At 48.2% G+C, this 21673-nt stretch overlaps 1 pseudogene; it reads right to left on the bottom strand.

The window, feature by feature from the left end:
- The window catches only part of LOC130128315 (uncharacterized), a 47135-nt pseudogene extending 35269 nt beyond the window's left edge, over positions 1-11866 (bottom strand).
- Between the last annotated feature and the right edge of the window lie 9807 nt (positions 11867-21673).

The raw sequence follows: 21673 nt of genomic DNA, 5'->3' as shown, positions 1-21673 counted from the left end.
CTGCCCGGAGCTGCACCCAAGGAGGAATCACCGAGGTCCGGCAGTCTTCCTGGCGTTCACTCTCTTGGACAGTGATTTTTTTTTATATGTTAGATATGTGTTTTTGTAGTTTTATTTTTTTTTTGTAGTTTGGATATATGTGTATCCACCACTGGGCCACGTGCCCCACTGTGCCATGTGGGCGGCATGGTGGCGCAGTGGTTAGCGCAGTCGCCTCACAACAAGAAGGTCCTGGGTTCGAGCGCCTGGGTAGTCCAACCTTGGGGGTCGTCTCGGGTCGTCCTCTGTGTGGAGTTTGCATGTTCTCCCCATGTCTGGTTTCCTCCCACAGTCCAAAGACATGTAGGTCAGGTGACTCGGCCTTACTAAATCATCCCTAGGTGTGAATGTGTTTGTGTCTGTGTGTTGGCCCTGTGATGGACTGGCGGCCTGCCAGGGTGTCTCCCCGCCTGCTGCCCAATGACTGCTGGGATAGGCTCCAGCATCCCTGTGACCCTGAGAGCAGGATAAGTGGTTTGGATAATGGATGGGTGGATGGATATAGTATGTCTTCTTGTAGTGGGGATATGTGTTGTCTTTGTGTTGCACTGCTGTGGGCTGCAGGAAACGATGTTTCGTTTCATTTCCTGTATGCAAGCGCATGAAATGTAACTATAGTCAACTCTCACCAAAACAAACAGAAAAAAACCCCTCTTATTTCAACATCAGTAACTTTTATGGTCATCAGAAACATCATAGGTGCTTTTCATTGATTTCGAATTTGGTGATGGCCATTCTGAGGGGGACAAGATGGCTACAAGGCCTCGTTTACCAGCGCGGGTGAGCCATTGTCCTTTTTAAACAAGTGGCCCAGCATGCACCTAAAGCCCAGAGGACGTGTCAGTCCCTGAGGCGCTGTTTGATTGGCAATGCACAGCATGCAACCTCCCGGGTATGGTGCTATAGCAGCTGCAACAGGACCACTCCCAAATGACCACCCCGGGTCCCTGCAAGCTGCCAAACAGCTGCCTCACTTAGCCACCATGCATGCAACCTGCATCCTCAGCATGCATGCATCCTGGATCCTGCATCCTCAGAATGCATGCATCCTGCATCCTGCATCCTCAGAATGCATGCATCCTGCATCCTCAGCATGCATGCATCCTGCATCCTCAGGTTAGCCGGACACCAGGACACCCAGCAACCATACAGTGTGTGTGGGCCGCTATACCCATGTCCATCAACACCTCCCTAATCCTCTGCCTCTAGCCACAGCAAGTGACTGGGTTGAGCTGTGTGTTGTTGTTGTTGTTGTTGTTGTTGTTGTTGTTGTTTTACTCTTCCTGTCCCTCCACTCCCTCCCAACCTCTCTCCTCCCATTCTCCGATTCCTGCCAGCCCATCCTACAGCAAAGCAAATCCTTTGTTTTGGGTCAAAGAAGTGTCGTAAAAAAAGGCAGACTTTGTCCTCGCTCACTCCCTCCGTCCGTCTCTCGCTCTGTCCTGCCTCCTCCCTCGCTCCACCCCACTGGCAGATGGTTAATGATTCATAGACAGGGGGCACATGAGCTATTGTAAGTGTAGCATTACTCTGTGGACGTGCAAGGACAGAGACGGTGAACTTTGTGCGTGGTGGTTTTTTTTGTTTTTTTTGTGTGTGGGCACCTCACCTGTGCATGTGCAAGTGTGTGCATGTGTGTCTGTGCAAGTGTGTGCATGTGTGTGTGTGTGAGGAAGACAGAAGTGTCCATGACAGATAAAAGTCTTGGCAGTAATCATTGACTTCGGCTCAACCTTTCACTGTAGACTTTGTTTTGCCGAGCAGCTTTTCTTTTGCTTGGCTGCCTCACCAGTCTGTCGTCATTCAGACTCAGATCATTTTGCCCGTCGTCCTCCTCCTCCCCCTCCTCCTCCTCCTCCTCCTCGAAGCTTGCACTTGGCCACCTGCGCTCGGCTCTCGCCCTCCTTACACCGTCACTCCTGTTCCTCTTCAGGTCAGTCCCCTTTTTAAGCCATCCCGCCCTGAGGATGCGACACTCCTCAGGTTACAAATCTCACCTTACCTCGGCCCTCCCTACATCTGTCCCCTCGCCGCTCCGATCCGCCGCCACAAGTCAACAGCAAAACGCCAGCAGCTGCCCATTCACTCTTAAAAGCACTTTCGCTCGACAGAAACCCACAAGGTGACGGTTTGCCGGAAGGAAACGCTCTCTTTCTCCATCCCCTTCCTTTAGCAAAGGAAGCAACGAGGGGAAGTGATTAAAGAAGGGATTCCTTGCAGAGGCGGTGAGCTCCGCAGACCCTTCACAGCCATGAACGTGAGTTCTGGCAAGATGAGGCGGAGGAATGTATGCAACAGGGGGGCAACACCGCCGCCAATGCACACACTTTCACAAGCTCACCGTCATCGACGCCGCACACCGCCGTCACTCCAGCTCCCTCGGCACAACAAGAGCTCAGCCTAAAGCCAAGGATAGCCGGGTTGCTGCAGGCCTTGTTGGGTTGTGATCTGAACTGAGGGTGAACTGCGGCTACGGGAGGTCGTAGTGGAGGAGGTGATGACAAAACGTGCTTTTAAAAAAGTACAGAGCTGTACTTGGCCTCCCAGCACTAAATCGCCCAGGCGACATAAGAGCTTTTGGTGGTTCGCCCTTTTCACCTTCAGCCCCCTGTTCAATGGGCGGGCACGTAGGAGAAAAGAAGGAAGAGACAAGTGATGGGGGTCCTGGAACAGTCTCCCAAATGCTACCCGGCACTGCTCATGCCCACTGGAGGAAGCGCGAGACACCTTTTTGCCATGCTGCTTAGAGGCCTTTTCAGCTCTAACAGGGCAGGGGCAAAGCTATTAGTGACCTGCCAGACCCCAAAAAACTGCCTCCCATTATTTCAAGACTCAAGCATAGGACAAGCTGCATGCCGTATACGCTACTTTGCCACGGGGGAGCGAAGGCAGCAGGCAGTACTGTGGTGGAGGCAAGGACAAAGACGCAAAGGTGACCCCTTGTTGTGGCCTACGTAACAAGGGTCATCCTCTACTATGGATAGCGGTGTCATTCAAGTAGGCAGGAGAATGTAAACTGCTAGGATGTGGCACCCTATCCAGTGCCCGGGGACCGATGTGTGTGTCCGCTGGAAGTATGAAGAGCTGTGCTGAGTGGAGGATGCAAGTTTCTGCATGAACTGTGGCGACAGAGAGGGCTGTAGGTAGCCTTGGTTCCTTTCCAAAAGTGAGCATTGCGAATCTGATTCGGCAGTTTGCCCACTCTGAGCACCGGGTAGGCACCAAACGGTTTGACACTATCCACCCTCGTGTAGCGCACTCATAAAAGTGACGAGTCTGCTCAGTTGAGGCAGCGTGTGATGGGACTCAACTAGTCCCTGTGAGAGTCCTCAATTCTCCCATTTCTGGCACTACCTTCCGTTCTGTCTCAACAAGTATTGAATAGAGCTCATCAATGCCTCACAAAGAAATGATGAATATAAAATTGCAAGCAGCCAGAATCCAACGCCCCCCCCCCCCCACCCATACGCATACATCCATCATTCAAACCGCTTATCCTGATCTCAGGGTCACGGGGATGCTGGAGCCTATCCCAGCAGCCATGGGTGGCAGGCGGGGAGACACCCTGGACAGGCCGCCATTCACACCTAGGGACAATTTAGTACAGCCGATTCACCTGTCTGGGGTGGTACAGCGGTTAGCGCGGTCGCCTCACAGCAAGAAGGTTCTGGGTTCGAGCCCCGGGGTAGTCCAGCCTTGGGGGTCGTCCCGGGTCGTCCTCTGTGTGGAGTTTGCATGTTCTCTATGTGGGTTTCCTGCAGGTGCTCCGGTTTCCTCACACAGTCCAAAGATGCAAATTTACCACGTGAAAATATCTTCAAGGCTAAACGCCTCGCCGCTTTGGTCGTAATGAATATTCGACAGCCTGACATGTGCTTCATATACATGTCTAATGGGTTACTACCTCCTTAGTGGGAATAACGACAGAAAGATGGGCCGCAAGTTTTAGTTGTTTTTCCTCCAAACTGTACTATTGCATACAAGAAAAAGGCTGGTTAAGAAATGTGACAAATTAATTTTCATTTTCATTTGATGAATGTCGGACGGACGGCTTACAATAGAGTTTTGTGTGCACCAAATATCAGTTGTGTTCAAAACGATATTGCATTTTTTCATAGGCAGCTGTGAAAAAGAAAACATTGGATAAGCTGTCCTGAAGGGTTGTCATGCATCAAGAGCAGCGTTTTGTGTTCACGACAGCAGCTACGCCTGTTTGTGTGGCAGAATTTGGGGAAAATGAAAGTTTTATGCACTTTTGCATCTGTCGTTTTAGACGACCACTCACAATCATTTCTATGAGTCGGTGTCCATGCTTGGGACGTCCTACCTGCAGCATTTCCTGCATCCTTTCTCAGCTCAGCAGAAAATCACAGCAGCCAAACAAGCAGACCAGTACAGTGTGAAAATGTAAATGTAATTCTCTTGTTTTCAGTTTACATTTGTGTCAACCAAATTACTGTCCTGTGGATGTACAAAAACACAGCAGTCAAAAAGTACATGTGAGCTGTGTGTATCCAGCTTTTCATTCCATCTAAACACACCAACTGATTTCACTAATAAGTACACCTCGGTTGGAATGAAAACCTGCATCCATAAGATTCAGTGCGAGAAGATGGCAGCATGAATTCACGTTTGCAGCGGCCTCATCCAGTACCGGTGTGGGAAGATGGCGGCGCGAATTCACATTTGCAGCGGCCTCACCCACTACCGTGCACGCGGTGTCTTTGTCCACATCTGCATCTAAGTTGTGTCTTCGGCTGGGAGAGCTTGGTCTGCTGCATCCTGTGGGCCCAGGGACCACGGCCATGCCTGGAGCTGTGCCCGAAGATGAAACACCGAGGGCGGTCTGACAGGACGCGGAAGCGGGGCAGGCTAATCTAGCTGCTAACCCATGCAGACTGGCAGTTCTGATAACACCGAGGGCGGTCTGGCCGCAGCCTCGCCTAGCCTTGACCGTGTTTTTAGTGTCGTCGTGTGGAGTGCGGGGAGGTGGCGCTGGATCGGCCGAGGGAGCTTGGTCTGCTGCATCCTGTAGGCCCAGGGACCACAGCCATGCCTGGAGCTGTGCCCGAAGAGGAAACACCGAGGGCGGTCTGACAGGACGTGGAAACGGGGCAGGCTAAGCTAACTGCTTGCCCGTGCAGACCGGCAGCTCTGACAGTCATCCTGGCTGGTGTTCGTTCTCCTGGACAGTGATTTCTTTTTTGTTTAGCTTAGATATACGTGTTAGTTTGGATATGTGTGTTCTTGTAGTTCTTGCGGTTTTTGGATGTGTGTTTTGTCTTTGTGTTGCACTGCTGTGGGCTGGGGGAAATGATGTCTCGTTTCATTTCATGCACTTGCGCACATGAAATGAAACGGCAAATAAAGTGCTTCTGATTCTGATTCTTCATGATACCTGGTTAGAGACATTCAATGAATGACAAGACAACAGTTATTCCATTAACACAAGGTTACACTTGTGATTTTTAGTTGTAGAGAGTATTCCATAGGTAAAACTGGTAGATCAGTGAGCCTAAATAGCCATAAATATCCAGAGCCTCTAAATCCCTTCTTCAAAGTATCCGTAGGTGTCTCTCAACGTTTCATAGCATGACTCAACAAGGAATCAATCTCGAGCTCGTCAAGGATGGGCTTACGCTAAATTAAACCACATGCACATAAAAAAAGTGGGTAAAAATGAGTGGGAGACCAGGGTTTTCTGTTGTCAAATTAGACCACCAATTATAGCTCACAACGCCAATACAGCAGCTGACACACTGCAAGACATAGGTGCATTGTATAGGCAAAGCTCCAGCAATTCAAGCATATCCAGAGTGCGGCTAAGTCAAGAGGTTGACTGTCACTACGGACCACCTGCTGCCACTTTAAGCTGACCTGACGTGTGTCAATGACAGATGACAACGAAGGGTCCGCATGGCTGGAGGGCTTTCCACAACCACTGAAGGCCCGGAGAAGAAAGGGCGGCTTGTCTGAGACTGCTGGTGCTGACAGGGCCTTCATTCAATGGCATTTGCTCCATCACTGCTGTCTGTGTTGAACTGGGCTCAATGGGCTGATAGATACAGTCGCCAAGGCACTGACTGATTTCATGCATGACTTTTTCAGAAACAAGATTAGAATGGATTTAAGGCAACAAGGCCAGGAACCTCCGACGAGAAAGGAGCTGTACCAACGGAAATGCGAGAATCCCTGCACGCTGATTATTCTCCAGCACCAACCTTACTGCAGGGAACAGCGGGAAACTGCTTAGCTGCCGTCCCAAAAAAAACAACCCCCCCCACCCCCCAAAAAAAACCTATGAGCATACCCCCAAACACCCACCCAGCCCCACCACCCTGGTCCAGCAATCGGGGACCTACATTGTCACATATTACTGGCCCACCAGAAGGTCTGGTCTCAGGCCTCTCGCCCTACAGACAGATATAGAGGGAATAAGACGGAAAAAGGACGGTAAAGACAGGAAAACCGGGAGCGAGAGATCGCGAGGAGGAAGAAACGCAGACTCCGAGGAGGAGAGCGACGGAAAAAAAGAGAAGGAAGAACATAGAGGAAACATCGAAAACAGAGAATGTGAAACGCGAGGGAGAACGGGTGAGGAAGCATGTCGGGGGGAGAGGAGCAGAGGGGGAGAGGAGCAGCCACCCATGAGTTATTCATATTCTAATTAACCTCACCTCTGAGAGCCTTTGAGAACCCAAGGATATTTGCCACCTTGAAACTCTCGCTGGGATTCGAAGAAAGTTGAATCAGGTCACCTGGACCTAACATTTATTGGGAAAAACGTCTCATCGCTCAACTTAGTGACCTCTTCAGTCTCCGCTGACTGCGGGTGGCCCCACCCTCGCAAACAATACAGTTGTATAACGACCGAAAACAACGATCGGTTTCATATGCAAATTGACCATTAACTAGAGTCACAATGGCCATGTGTACTATTCACAGAGGATTGGGGAAGGGTTGCAATCACAGCATTGTAAGATGGGGACAGATGTACTCTTAAGCCCCCCGTCGGTTCAGGGATGGTCGTTCCCTCTTCACATAGATGGCCTCTTTGGCTCCCCGTTCAAACCAGCGTTCCTCCCTATCAAGGATGTGCACATCCTCATCCTTGAAAGAGTGGCCACTGGCCTGTAGATGGTGTAGACTGTGTAGATGGTGTAGACTGTGTAGATGGTGTAGACTGTGTAGATGGTGTAGACTGAGTAGATGGTGTAGACTGTGGAGTCCGGGCCTGACGTGTCAGCTCTCCTGTGTTGTGCCAGCCTCTTGGCCAGCATCTGTTTGGTTTCCCCGACGTACAAGTGACGGCAATCCTCCCGGCACTTCACAGCTACACTATATTGCTCTGTTTTTGCTGGGGGACCCGATCCTTGGGGTGGACCAACTTCTTGCCCAGCGTGTTTTGGGGTTTGAAAGCAGCTGAGACGGTGTGTTTGGAAAGTCTCAAATGGTCCGACACTCCCACCACATATCCAAAGGAATTGAATCAAGTGCAACCGGACTTGGTATATATCCGTGAAGACGTTTGGCCTCCCATCCAAGAGGCTTCATCAGTTCGCGCCTTTCTGACTAGACCAAGCTACCACATATGGAATCACCGCTGGTTTACGCTTAGACAGCTGTTGTCCTTCTCCGCTCTTGGATCATCTGGTGCACTGTTTGGGCGTCTTCCTGGCTTTGACAAACTCCCAGTTAGGATAACCACACTTAACCAGGGCCTGTTTAATGTGGGGTTTCTCCCCTTCCCCGGCCGCTGTGTCGGCGGGGACGTTGTCAGCTCGGTGGTCCAGCGTCCTAATGACTCCTACTTTGTGCTCCAGTGGATGATGAGAGTCAAACCTTAAGTACTGATCAGTGTGTGTTGGTTTACGGTAAACATCAACAATCAAATGCCCCCCCCCCCCCCCAATCACCAATAACAATTTCACAGTGTAAGAAGACTAACCTGTCACTTTTCACCTCCTCCCTGGTGAACCTGATGAGGTGTCCACCGAGTTATTGTGGTTGGTGAAACGTGGTACATCCTGAAATTTAATTTGAACCCAGGTGTCATCCACAAATCTGAACCAATGGCTAGGTGGTGTCCCTGGATAGGGCACCAGAACCTCTTTCCCACTTCCTCCATATACAAGGTGGCCACTACAGCTGAGACTGGGGAACCCATAGCGCCCCCATGCCTCTAACTATAGTACTGCCCCCTGTATGTGAAGTACGTGGACTGAAGACACAGCTTCAGGAGCAGACACACTCGGTCAGTGTTAAGGGTGGTCCTATTGCTAAGGGTGGGGTCGTTCTGTAATTTCATATGGACTACCTCCACTGCTTCATCAACAGCAACGCACGTGAAGAGAGCCATAACATCCTAAGAGACCATTGTGACGTCCCTCCTCTTGAATCCATAGTGTTCTGAATGTGATGTTCATCACTGCCTACCAGCGCGTTAAGAACAGATGCCGGAAAGTTAGAGAGGTCATAGGTCACTGAGTTAATCATGCAAACAATAGGCCGTAATGGCGCATCCTCTTTCTGTATCTTAGGTAACCCATACAGACTAGGTGTAGCGCCCCCTGGGTATAATCTGTGGTACGAAATTCTGTCAATAGCCTTGTCCTGTTCCAACAGCTTCAGACGATCTGACACCTTTTTCTGGTAACCGCTGCCTGGATCTCGCTTCAGGGGCTCGTAAGTATTCATGTCGCTAAGTAGCGTCATAACCTTCTCATGACAGGCTGTCTGGTTTAATACGACAGTGCATCCGCCTTTGTCCGCTGGAAGGATGATGATGTCGTTGTCTTTACTGATAGTCGTGAGAGCTTTCCTCTCACCTCTACTGGTGTTGGATGGCGGCGCCTTCGCATTGGTTTGGCAGGCTGAAACTCTCGTCCGCAGTTGCTGCTGTTGACCATAGAGCATCGATTATTGACTATTGCAAACTGTTCTCTTCGCTCACTCCCCCCCCCCTCACTCTCTTAGTGATGTCTTCTCCTCTCCTGTGAATGTCAATGGTGTGATGCGAGTCTCCACTGTGTGCACTTGGAGTCGGTCCTCCTCCCAGGTCTCCATGGTGACGGTGGCTGCCGCGTGGACACCGCTTGGCATCCTTCTCCTCATCACATTTTATTTTTGTATATACATATCTTATAAATCGATATCCTGTTTAAACGAGAGAGCGTTGAGTCGGCTCATCTGGACACAACGTTTATTGACAGAAATGTGTGATCACTCATCGCTTCTGTAAATTGTGTCAACACAACATCCATTGCGCACTCTTCCTTGGGAGAGAGAGATCCCTCCTCTGTCGCTCTCCCTGAGGTGTCTTCCTGTTTTTTCACCGTTAAAGGGTATTTTTAGGGATTTGTTCCCTATCTGATGCGAGGGGCTAAGGACAGGATGTTGTGTTGCTGTAAAGCTCCCCGAGACATATTTGTAATTTGGGATATTGGGCAATAAAATAAAATTGACGTGACTCATCTAAGTGACTTCTTCAGTCTCAACTGACTGCAGGTGTCCCCCACCCTCATAAACAATACAGTTACATAACGTCTGAAAACGATCAGTTTCATATGCAAATATGGGTGTGACCATTAACCAGAGCTACAATGGCCATGTGTCCTACTCACAGAGGATTAGGGAATGTTTGCAACCACAGGATTGAAAGATGGCAACAGATGTACTCTTAGATCCTCCCACGGTTCAGGGACGGTCGTTCCCTCTTCACAGAGATGGCCTCTTTGACTCCACATTCAAACCAGCGTTCCTCCATATCAAGGATGTGCACATCCTCATCCTTGAGAGAGTGGCCCCTGGCCTGCAGATGGTCTAGACTGTGCAGATGGTGTAGACTGTGCAGATGGTCTAGACTGTGCAGATGGTGTAGACTGTGCAGATGGTGTAGACTGTGCAGATGGTCTAGACTGTGCAGATGGTGTAGACTGTGCAGATGGTGTAGACTGTGCAGATGGTGTAGACTGTGGAGTCCTGGCCTGATGTGGTAGCTCTCCTGTGTTGTGCCATCCTCTTGGCCAGCGCCTGTTTAGTTTCCTCGATGTACAAGTCACGACAATCCTCCCGGCACTTAACACCGTACACTATATTGCTCTGTTTGTTTGTGCATGTAGTGTGCATATGTCTCTGTGTGCATGTGTACTCTGTCCTTCTGCCAGTTCTACATGGTGGTGGTGGTCACGTGGCTCGGGTCCTACGCTGATCCGGTGGCATCTGGACACTGCTTCAGGAATCAGGAACACTTTTTGTCATTTAATTTCATATACTTCCATACATGAAATGAAATGAAATATCGTTTGCCCCCAGCCCACTGCAATGCAACACAAAGACAAAAACACATCCAAAAACTATAAGAACACACATACTAACACAAACTAACACATATACATATTTCCAAACTAAAAAAAAAAATCACCGTCCAAGGGAACGAACACCAGCCAGGATGACTGTTGGAACTGTCGGTCTGCATGGGCTAGCAGTTAGCTTAGCCTGCCCCGCTTCCGCATCCAGTCAGACCGCCCTCGGTGTTTCCTCCTCGGGCACAGCTCCGGGCAGGGCCGTGGTCCCTGGGCCCACCGGGTGTGGCAGACCAATCTCTCCCAGCCAGACACCCCTGACACTCCCCCACAGACTCCACACGATGACACTAAAAACACAGTCAATGCTAGGCGAGGGCGGTGTTATCAGAACTGCCGGTCTGCATGGGCTAGCAGTTAGCTTAGCCTGCCCCGCTTCCGCGTACTGTCAGGCCGCCCTCGGTGTTTCCTTCTCAGGCGCAGATCCAGGCAGGGACCGTGGTCCCTGGGCCCACCGGATGTGGCAGACCAATCTCTCCCAGCCAGACACCCCTGACACTCCTCCCCGGGCTCCACATGATGACACCAAAAACACAGTCAATGCTAGGCGAGGCCGCTGCCAGACCATCCTCGGTCTGCATGGGCTAGCAGTTAGCTTAGCCTGCCCCGCTGCCGCATCCTGTCAGACTGCCCTCGATGTTACCTCCTCGGTCACAGCTCCAGGTCCCTGGGCCCACAAGATGAAGCAGACCAAGTTCTCCCATCTATCAAATGAAGACAAAACCTAAACACAGACGTGGACAAAGACACTGCATGGACAGTAGTGGGTGAGGCCGCAGCAAACGTGAATTCGCACCGCCATCTTTCCACACCGGTACTAGGTGAGGCCGCTGCAAAAGATATTTCGCGCTGCTGCCATCCCACACCTGAAGCGGAAATCACGGGCAGGAAGCTTGGCATGCTCCTCAACATATATTCTTCATATATCTTATGATTCCATTATAATTCTGTTATCCTCTTTCAGTGTTGTGTTCTGTAAATTGTGTACACACATCCATCGCACATTGTCCGTCTTGGGAGAGAGATCCCTCCTCTGTTGCTCTCCCTGAGGTTTCTTCCTATTTTTTCTCCCTGTTAAAGAGGCTTTTTTTTAGGGAGTTGTTCCTCCCTTATCCTGTGATGGACTGGCGGCCTGTCCAGGCTGTCTCCCTGCCCACCACCCAATGACTGCTGGGATAGGCTCCAGCATCCCCGCGACAATTAGGGTAAGCACCAAGGATAATGGGTAGATGGATGTTCCTTATCCGATGGGAGGGTCTAAGGACAGGATGTTGTGTTGCTGTAAAGCCCACTGAGGCAAATTTGTCACTTGTGATAATGGGCACCTAAAATAAAATGGACTTGTTACGGCTCGCCGACTCCGTGGCTGTGATCGGTTCCTCTAGCGGGATTTGCCTCGGCGTGGCTGCGGGACTGAAGACGTCACTTAGACGAGTGATGAAACGCTCCTCCCAAATAAACATCGTGTCAGAGGAACCGATCCAACGTTCCCGGATTTCCTCCCCTGGATTACTGAGCATGCGTCAAGACTCTCAGTGTGACTGGCGCAACAGCATTCAACTTTCTCCTTTTCCCCCCCCCCTTCCCATCCCCACTAGGCTATATTTCAACATGTCACTATGGGCAACAGCGTGACCACGCGCCCAAGGTCTAAATGTGAGGACGAGATTCCAAACTGGCTAACGTGGGAAACTGAGTCTCGCAGTGTATGAATTCTGGCTGAGTGAAGACCACACATTAAAGGACAACGTGTTTGTTTTGAAGACGTGGGTCCGAGCAGAAAAAGGGGGCAGTGCGCGTTCACACGCAGGGAAACCTTTTCTTTCCAGAGTTCACTTTTTCACGATACGCACTCAGATCTTAGCTGCCTTTTTAAATCAGATCAGAGAGAGAGCCGCTCATCTCTGTGACCTCCGAACACCCTCCGCTATTGAGCGGAACGAGTACGCATGAAGAGACAGGCTGAAGGAGAGAGACAGGGACAGACAGGCAGAGAGAGAGAGGCAGAATGAGAGAGAGCGAGACAGAGAGCAAGAGAGAGAGTGAGAGACAGACAGACAGACAGACAGAGACACAGAGAGAGAGACAGACAGAGATAGACAGACAGACAGACAGCGAGCGTGAGACAGACAGACAGACAGACAGACAGACAGCGAGCGTGAGACAGACAGACAGACAGACAGACAGACAGAAAGTGAGCGAGAGCGAGCGAGACAGACAGACAGTGAGAGAGACAGACAGACAGACAGACAGACAGACAGAGAGCATGAGAGAGAGACAGGCAGACAGAGACAGAGAGAGACAGACAGATGGAGAGAGTGAGAGAGACAGACAGACAAAGAGAGAGGCAGACAGAGTGAGTGAGAGAGAGAGAGACAGACAGACAGAGAGAGCGAGTGAGAGAGAGACAGACAGAGTGAGAGAGAGACAGACAGACAGACAGAGAGAGCGAGTGTGAGAGAGAGAGAGAGACAGAGAGACAGACAGACAGACAGAGAGAGCGAGTGAGATAGAGAGAGTGAGAGAGAGACAGACAGAGTGTGAGAGAGAGACAGACAGTGTGAGAGAGAGACAGACAGACAGAGAGAGCAAGTGAGAGAGAGAGAGAGACAGACAGAGAGAGACAGACAGAGTGAGAGAGAGAGAGAGAGAGAGAGAGAGAGAGAGAGAGAGAGAGAGAGAGAGAGAGAGAGAGAGAGAGAGAGAGAGAGAGAGAGAGAGACAGACAGACAGACAGACAGACAGACAGAGAGAGCGAGTGAGAGAGAGAGAGCGAGTGAGAGAGAGAGAGAGTGAGAGACAGACAGAGTGAGAGAGAGAGAGAGACAGACAGAGAGAGAGAGAGATAGACAGAGTGAGAGAGAGAGTCAGCGACAGATAGACAGCATGGACTGAAAGCCAATGAGCTCTGCGGTATTCCACTCTTAGACAGTTTTATTGAATTTTATGTCAAGCCCTTTAAGAGAAGATATCCTGTAAAACAAACAGAGGATTAGATCAGAACCATGGCCTAAAGTCATCTGTCTGTCTTATCTCTTACCCCACCCCATTCTCTCTTCCCCTTGTTTTCTTAATCTTTTTCTCTCAGCCCCCGTGTGTGCCTGGGAGTGTGTATTTAGGCAGGGCTAGTTTTTCTGTATCGAATTACTCGACATAAGGATGTTGTGGACGCAGACAACAAGGAGGGAGCAGGTTAGATGCTCCCACCGGCCTGTCTAAGGAAGGTGAATTGGACAAGAAAAATGGCAGGGGGGATGTAGAGAAGGAATCCATGAGAGGTCAGGCAGATGTGTTGTTCTCGGGGCCCCAGGAAGTACCCATGAAGGGAATCATAGCTGGTGCCCAGAGACAGAAGGCTTAATTTATAGGAAAAAATACATATATATCCTTGGATAAATAAATACATAAATATCCTGGTATAACCAAAGTGAGAGCTGTGTCCGCATTCTCAACACAAAGTCAAACACGTTTTTGGTGGGTGTCGGACTCCGGCAAGGTTGCCCCTTGTCTCCGATTCGGTTTGTGATATTCATGGACAGGATCTCAAGGAGCAGCCAAGGTGAGGAGTGTGTCCGTTATGGGAACCTCAGAACTGCATCTCTGCTCTTCGCAGATGATGTGGTTTTGCTGGCTTCATCAGACAGCGACCACCAGCACGCACTGGGGTGGTTCGCAGCCGAGTGTGGAATGGCCGGGACGAGAGTCAGCACCTCCAGGCGGATTGGTGCAGCGTCAGCAGTAATGTGGTCGCTGTACCGGACCGTTGTGGTGAAGAGGGAGCTGAGCCGGGAGGCAAAGCTCTCAATTTACCAGTCAATCTTCGTTCCAACCCTCACCTATGGTCATGAGCTTTGGGTAGTGACCAAAGGGGTGAGATCGTGGACAGTGAGTTTCCTCAATAGGGTGTCTGGGCTCAGCCTTAAGAGGGTGAGGAGCTCAGACATCCGGAGGGAGCTTCGCGTCGAGAGGAGCCAGTTGAAGTGGTTCGGACATCTGATTAGGATGCCTCCTGGACGCCTTCCTTTGGAGGTTTTCTGGGCACGGCCAACTGGGAGGAGACCCCGGGGTAGACCCAGAACTCGCTGGAGGGATTACATGTCCAATCTGGCCTGGGAACGCCTTGGATCCTCCAGGAGGAGGTGGAGGGCGTTGCTGGGGAGAGGGACGTCCTGAGTGCCCTACGTAGCTTGCTGCCACCGCGACCCGACCCTGGAGGAGCGGCTGATGATGAATGAATGAATGAATAATGTACTATAACATGTATAATGTATATGTATCATGTTATACATGTAAAAATAAAATATTACTTTTTGTTTTCTTAATCTTTTTTTTTGGGGGGGGGATTTTCCCCCCTTTTTCTCCCCAACTGTAGCCGGCCAATTTACCACACTCTTCGCTGCCCCAACCCCTCTGGCGATCCGGGGAGGGCTGCAGACTACCACACGCCTCCTCCGATACATGCGGAGTCACCGGCCGCTTCTTTTCACCTGACAGTGAGGAGTTTCGCCAGGGGGCGTAGCGTGTGGGAGGATCACGCTATTCCCCACAGTTCCTCCTCCCCCATGAACAGGCACCCCAACCGACCAGAGGAGGCGCTAGTGCAGTGACCAGGACACATACCCACATTCGGCTTCCCAACCGCGGATATGGCCAATTGTGTCTGTAGGGACGCCCGACCAAGCCGGAGGTAACACGGGGATTCGAACCGGCGATCCCTGTGTTGGTAAGCAGTGGAATAGACCGCCACACCATCCGGACGTGATTTTTTGTTTTTGAGGGGAAATTTGATTTCCTGGCGGCTTGTCCAGGGTGTCTCCCTACCTGGCCACCCAATGGCTGCTGGGATAGGCTCCCTGAGAGCAGGATAAGCGGTCTGGATGGATGGATGGATGGATGGATGGATGGATGGATGGATGGATGGATGGATGGATGGAATTCCATCCCATCCCTGAATCTGTATGTATTACCACTGTCCCTCCACACCTGAGACCAAAGACACGACCTGCCCTTCCCTTTAATCTGTGACATCACAGTGGAGTGTGGGCTGTATAACGAATGAGATTAAAATAGGCCTCTATGACAGCACCCAGAGGGACTTTCCAGGGATCAAGGTAATAACTTCGTAGTATTGATAACCCTAATAATGAATTGTGTGCACCGCTTCTTTGAAGACCGGTCGACTTGACAGCAAAACGCAGGATTGTCGGATTTTTTTTCACGTGAAATAATAACCCCACAATTTTATCAAGAGTCAGTGGGCTGTTTCTCTCCGTTCTGCTGCAGATTAGTGGCTCATCCCCGTCCCCCCCCCCCTCTTATGTGAAATGGACGGAGTGGCAACAGTCTCCTGGCAACTCTGGCGGGACAAAGGCAGTGACAGCAGCCTGCAGTCACACGATACTTTGGTGATAAAAGGCTGATCAGTCACAGAGAGAGGATCAAAGTAGAGGGCTGCAAGCCCAACGGGTCCCGACGAGCCGAGCCGATTCGGGTCGGACTCGTTTAACTTGCCATATACCACCTTCAGAGCACACGTAGGCCACTGTATGAAATACTGTTACGTTGATTAAATTTTCAATATTACGCATACACATGTACACGTGACAATTGACCAAGCCATGTGTGTGTGTGTGTGTGTGTGTGTGTGTGTGTGTGTGTGTGTGTGTGTGTGTGTGTGTGTGTGTGTGTGTGTGTGTGTGTCAGAGAGAATGCGTATCGGAGAGCACTTAAAGTGATATCGGTGTCAGTCTCAGGTCGGATTTGGGCTGAAACATTGCAGACTTTATCGGGCTTGGGGCCAGTTTAGGGCTTAAACACCACAAGGCCGGGATAGGGCTGGAGTTTTTGGCCTCTTCAGGACTCTAGAGCCAAGTCTCTCAGGTCAGGTGTGGCTTGAAAGGAATGGACCCTATCCCTTTAGCGTATACTCAATTTTCCTTGCTAGAGTTTCAACATATTATACTATACTATGTACCAACAGGCATGGGCGCAAGTCCATGAATACTGGGATGGCATCACCCGTGCCCCCATCCATGGGGTTAGTGGCTGTGTCAGGAAGGGCATCTGATGTATCAGTATGCAGATGGAAAAGACCATACCGGATGAGTCAAGGCCGCCATTGGTACTGTGCCCTAACAGGGTACCGATGGAAACTATAAGATCCGCTGTGGCGACCCCTGAAAAACAGGGGACAAGCCAAAAGAAGAAGATACCACACTATAAAATACTAATACTTTTACAGACCACACAATGCTAACCTACACTACACTACCATACACATTACACTATACTATACTATGCTATATCATACCATAAAAAGTCTACACTAGTCTACGCAACGATACGCTATGCTATAATATGCTATGCTTAATTACACTGCACTACATTACACTATACTATGCTGTAACACACCACACAAAGGCTGCTCTAGTCTACATTAAACTATGCTATGCTTAACTACACTACACTACACTACACTAAGTTATACCATACTAAAGTGGTTCTTAACCTTTTTGAGTCGCGACCCCCCCCCCCCCCCCAGAATAATCAGGTTGGTGCTTGTCCTCCCCCTCTTTCCCCAGTAGCACTGGGACATCTAACTCACAACACCCCGATGCAAACACACGGATCAATCATAAACTGTCCGCCTGAGACTGTTCAGGGATTACTGTAATATAACACATGAAAGCTATACCGCTTTGCCCCCAGACAGAACAACAAGTAACTCGAGTTTGGCTTGAATTAGTGTTTTTAGATTTATTGAAATAATGGCACCTCATGTGCACACACACTTTGACTCTCACAAACAGTCAATAAAATCTATTCTAAGGCAAATGATATCACTGGTACGGGCAATGTAATGTCAAAACCATTCCCCAGTCTAAAACGTGCCATTCAGCTTTCCCCCATGGCACCGTGGAACTGCAGCCATGGGCTATGTGTCGCAAACTGTGGTCACTCATGCGTGAGTGCGTCCTACTAAACATTGGTCTTTGACATATTAACTATATAATAATAATAATAATAATAATAATAATACATTTTATTGTTATAGCACTTTTCTTAACGATGTTACAAACCAGACAAGGCAAAAATGAGAATAAGACCAAAGAATAGAGGAGGTAAAGACAATAAATGAACAAGACCAAGTAAATAGGAATAAAAACAAAAACAGTATGAGGGTGAGAGAGACCCTGAGAGCAGGATACGCGGTTAAGATAATGGATGGATGGATGGATGGATGGATGGATGGATGGATGGATGGATGGATGGATAAATAATTAAATAAAAACATATAGCAAAATTTCCAAAAGATTTCACAACGAGTAAAGTTTTAAGAAGAGGTTTAAAAGAAGCTAGGGACTTGGTTTGTCCAAGTTCAATAGGAAGAGAGTTCCATAGGGTGAGAGCTCAAACAGCAAAAGCCCGATTACCCTTAGTGACAAACTGTGACCTGGGCAAAACCAGCAGGGCTCCATCTGAGGATCTTAATGGTCGAGAGGGTGTATACCAGGTCAATAAATCATAAATTTAATTAGGAGCAAGATCGTTTAAGGCCTTAAAAGTGAGCAATAAAATTTTAAAATCAATTCCAAATCTAACAGGGAGCCAGTGTAGGGGGGCAAGCACAAGGGTGATGTGATCATGCCTTTTTGTCCCGGTAATGAATCGAGTTGCCATGTTTTGTACCAACTAGAGGTGGTGGAGGCAGCTCTGGCTGATACATGAGTGAAGTGCATTGCAATAATCAAGACGAGAATAGATAAAAGCATGTACAACCTTTTTCGAGATCAGCAATTGATAAAAATGACATAATTTTAGAGATTATCTCGAGTTGGTAGAAACATGACAGAACAACATTTTTGACTTGATTATCAAAACAGAGGCTAGCTTCAAATATTAACTCTAGATTCCTAGCAGCCTGCCTAACTACTATTTGCAAGACCACCAAGAATAGTACCAAAAGCACTGATGGAATTTGGCGGACCAAACAGAATGACCTCAGACTTATGAAATTAATTACGAAAGACAAGTGAAATGACAAATAAAGTGTTCCTGATTCCTAATTCCTGATTATCATCATTAAATTTCAGAAAATTTTGGGACATCCAGGATTTAATATCAGTGAGGCAAGTTGAGAGATTTGATAAGCTGCTAGGATCTGTGGGTTTTAGTGGCATGTATAATTGAGTGTCAGCAACAAATAAAACGGTAAAACACATCATGGTTTTGAATAAGCTGACCAAGAGATAGCACATATATAGAAAACAGGAGGGGACAAAGAACTGAACATTAACGGACACCACAAATCCTGATTTTGAATAAGCTGACCAACAGGTAGCATGTATAAAGAAAACAGAAGAGGGCCAAGAATTGAACCTTGAGGGACACCACAACTGAACTGAGCCATCGAGGAGGGAGAGTTATCCAGAACAACAGAAAAAGTTCTGTTGGAGAGATATGAGCGTAATAAAGTAAGAGCCAAGCCCTTTATACCTACCCAAGTCTCCAACCGATGTAGGAGGATGCTGTGATCGACTGTATCAAAGGCAGCACACAAGTCTAAAAGAACTAAAATCGAGCAGTCACATCTGTCTACATTCAGCAATAGGTCATTAGTAACCTTAACGACAGCTGTTTAAGTACTATGAAGTGCTCTAAAACCAGACTGTAAACTGTTTAAAGCACTATAAGTATTCATAAATGGTATCAGTTGAGAAGAAATCACTTTCTTCACAATCTTAGATAAAAAGGACAATTTGGAGATTGACAAGGGATCTAATTTCTTTTTTAAATGAGTGAACAATGGCATGCTTAAAACTGTCTGGAAAAGAACTAGAGAATTATTAAAAATTTGCAGAACAACGGGGTTAACAGTGGAAAATACCCCTTTGAGCAGCTTCGTGGGGATGTCTTGATTTTCTTCAAATCCCGATTGTTTTAACCTAGTCCACTGTTCTGCCAGACTCATGAGCTCACTCTGTAAATTGGCCACCTTTGCACTGCTATCAAATTTGATCAAACATTTGCTTAGTTTTTTTTTGGACTTTGTATTTTCTTTTTATTGCGCCTGTCTTTTAATTATATTACTCTTTTTCATTACTATTTCAAAGTATGGTTGCTGTACTTTTAATTATATTTTTATATGTGATTGCTCCTCTTTGTTTACTCTTTTTTAATTATATTTTACATGGTTGTTCTTTTTATGTTTTATTTGTGTAAAGCCCACTGAATTGCCCTGTGTACGAAATATATAAATAAAGTTGCTTGCTAGTTCTTGAGGGGCTGTCCGTGGAAGGCCACTGGCACTGGATGTTAGCTGACTAAAGTTTTTAGGATCCAAAAGAGCCATGTCGGCATACAAAGTGCCATCTATAACTGTATCCAGAATTTGATTATGGATCAAACATTTGCTTAGTTTTTTTGTACTTTGTATTGTCTTTTTATTGCGCCTGTCTTTTAATTATATTACTCTTTTTCATTACTATTTCAATGTATGGTTGCTGTACTTTTAATTACATTTTTACATGTGATTGCTCCTCTTTGTTTACTCTTTTTTAATTATATTTTATATGGTTGTTCTTTTTATGTTTTATTTGTGTAAAGCCCACTGAATTTCCGTGTACGAAATGGGCTGTATAAATAAACTTGCTTGCTAGTTCTTGAAGGGCTGTCTGTGGAAGGCCACTGGCACCGGATGTTAGCTGACTAAAGTTTTTAGGATCCAAAAGAGCCATGTTGGCATACAAAGTGCCATCTATAACTGTATCCAGAATTTGATTATGGACATCAATGTTGTATGTGTATGTGTAGCATGGTTAAACATGTCATAACCACAATATGTTGTATATAATTACACAAAGTATCACCACATGATTATTATTATTATTATTATTTTAGTTGCTAACATTATTTTATTGTATTATATCATCAGGAAACGCTTATAGTAGCCCCTCCCTGTTGTGACCCCATTTCCTGTTATTAGCCCCTCCCTGTTGTGACCCCATTTCCTGTTAGTAGCCTCAAAACGTATGTTCCCCCTGACCTCTGCCTCTTTCCCGCTTTGGACATGTAGAAAGAGGTATGTGTTCATTTTTGTCTAGCCCTGTAATTTATTTTATCCATTCCCAATGTGTCTTACGTCTAATGTGGGTCCCAATTCTTGTGTAGGCTACAGCAGGAGCTGATCTGACGTTTCCTGAAACCTGTCCTGTTTTGTTTACATGCGACAGAATACAGATCCCATGCATGAGAGAAGTTGTCCTGTCTTTCCTACACAACGCAACTGGAAAAGTACACCGGTCACATATGCACTTTCTCCCCCAGTCTCATTGCCATCTCTCCGGGCATGGTTTTCTTCTTTGCTCCTTCGCCACGCCCCTTCCGTTGCCTAAATGCGCCGGCTATTTTTGATGACGTCATCTGTAAAAGGGTCTATGAGGTTGTTTTTTTTTCCCCTTTCCAATTTTCACCCCCTATTTGTATCCGGACAATTACCCAGCTCCTCTTGAGCCGTCCCGTTCGCTGCTCCACCTCCTCTCCGCCGATCCGGGGGCGCCCCGACCGACCAGAGGAGGCGCCAGTGCAGCGACCAGGACACACACCCACATCCGACTTCCCACCCGCAGACACGGCCAATTGTGTCTGTAGGGACGCCCGACCAAGCCGGAGGTAACACGGGGGATTCGAACCGGCGATCCCGCGTTGGTAGGCAACGGAATAGACCGCTACGCCACCTGGGTCTATGAGTTCAATATTTCGAAAGTTCTCTTTGGCACGGCAACCTTTTTTTTAATGTCCCGCCCCATCCAGGCTGTGATTGGTCGATTCACGACAAGTGACGTTTCAACAAAAGGCACCAATATAGCTAAATAGCCAGCTAGCCAAACTCCACGTTGTCTTCTCTCTGACCGCTTTAGCTGCAAAACCTTTACTAACAGCTGAACTGGTATCGATGGGCTCTCTGCTCTCTGTTGCCAGCGCCTTCAGGACCACTAGGCTGAGACGGGTTACGGGAAACGGCGCCAAATGAATGTTATTTTAAAACAAACGTTATTTTAAAACGTTTGGCTGCATCAGCCTCATGGGACTTCAACCTCTTCTCTCCCCGCTTTTCAGCACCACCTTTACGGCCCCCCCCCACCTCTTTTTGCTTGTCCCTGTTGCTCCACTCCACTATTTATCCAAAACGTCGCCCCTTAACAGAGACGGGAAAGGGGCGGGGCCCAGGAAACGGTAGAATAGACCGGACCGAAATTAATTGGCTGGGA

Source organism: Lampris incognitus, chromosome 18, assembly GCF_029633865.1.
Source record: "Lampris incognitus isolate fLamInc1 chromosome 18, fLamInc1.hap2, whole genome shotgun sequence".
NCBI classification, from domain to species: domain Eukaryota; kingdom Metazoa; phylum Chordata; class Actinopteri; order Lampriformes; family Lampridae; genus Lampris; species Lampris incognitus.
The sequence above is the reverse complement of the archived record's forward strand: the minus strand, read 5'-3'. Positions and strand labels throughout refer to the sequence as shown.